Source organism: Arachis ipaensis, chromosome B10 (genome assembly GCF_000816755.2).
Source record: "Arachis ipaensis cultivar K30076 chromosome B10, Araip1.1, whole genome shotgun sequence".
In the NCBI taxonomy this organism is placed as follows: Eukaryota; Viridiplantae; Streptophyta; class Magnoliopsida; order Fabales; family Fabaceae; genus Arachis; species Arachis ipaensis.
In genome coordinates, this window is record NC_029794.2 from 111,339,948 (window position 1) to 111,340,929 (window position 982).

The following is a 982-nucleotide window of genomic DNA, read 5'->3' on the forward strand; positions in this document are numbered from 1 at the left end:
ATCAAGCTATGGTGTAACTGCCACACGTATCGCACTTACTTCAACATTTTATGGACCACACACTTCCTAAATCTCTGTGACTGGTACACCCACCTCCTCCGCACTTCACCCACCAGAAGCATCCACTTCCACGTCTTCGATAACAACATCACTTTCAACCCCGACAACATCTACCACATCCGCAAGAACAAGTTCCACAACTATTCCAAGGGCACGCTTTTCTTCATCCTCCAGCAAGAATATAGATTGTTGGACATTAGAACATCATGGAAAGATTCTCCTTCTACATCATATGCAAATTCTCATTTGAAATGGACCCCGGTTGCGTTATTACATCTTTTCTGGAGTCCAAGTTGGTAGACAGTTTCGATCTCACAAGCTATCAGTACAACGAGCAATGTCGTCATTACCGCTCATATGGAAACTGAAGCAATTACTGAACATTGGTTCGGAGAAGAAGCTGAAGGAAGCGATCGGAGTGGTGGACAATGTGGTGATGGAGATGATATGATAGAGGAGGAGGGAGATGGCGACAATGACAACAGGTCTTAACAAATCGGACTTGTTGTCTAGATTCATGGGATCCATCTAAGACGACAAGTACTTGAGAGGCATAGTCATTAGTTTCCTGAGTATGAATTGGTTGATAACAAGTTGAGGATTTTTCTTCTTACAAATATTGAGGTTGCAGAGTGTGCATTGTGTAGCTTGAAGTTACAGTATTAAACTGTTAGTGTTATGCGAAATATGATGGAAATTAGGAGAGAACAGTGTCGTTTCCAAACAGATGAGGTCAGGGACCATTTTGTCCGTTGTTAGAGTTGTCAGGGACTATTTTGTCCTCCGTTAGAGTTAACGGAACAAAGGACCTAAGTGACTGACGGAGTTAATTGTTAGGGACCAATCGAATAATTAATTTTAGTTGGAGACTAAAATATCTGGTTCAAAATCTTTGAAGATCAAAATGGGTAAATACTTGATT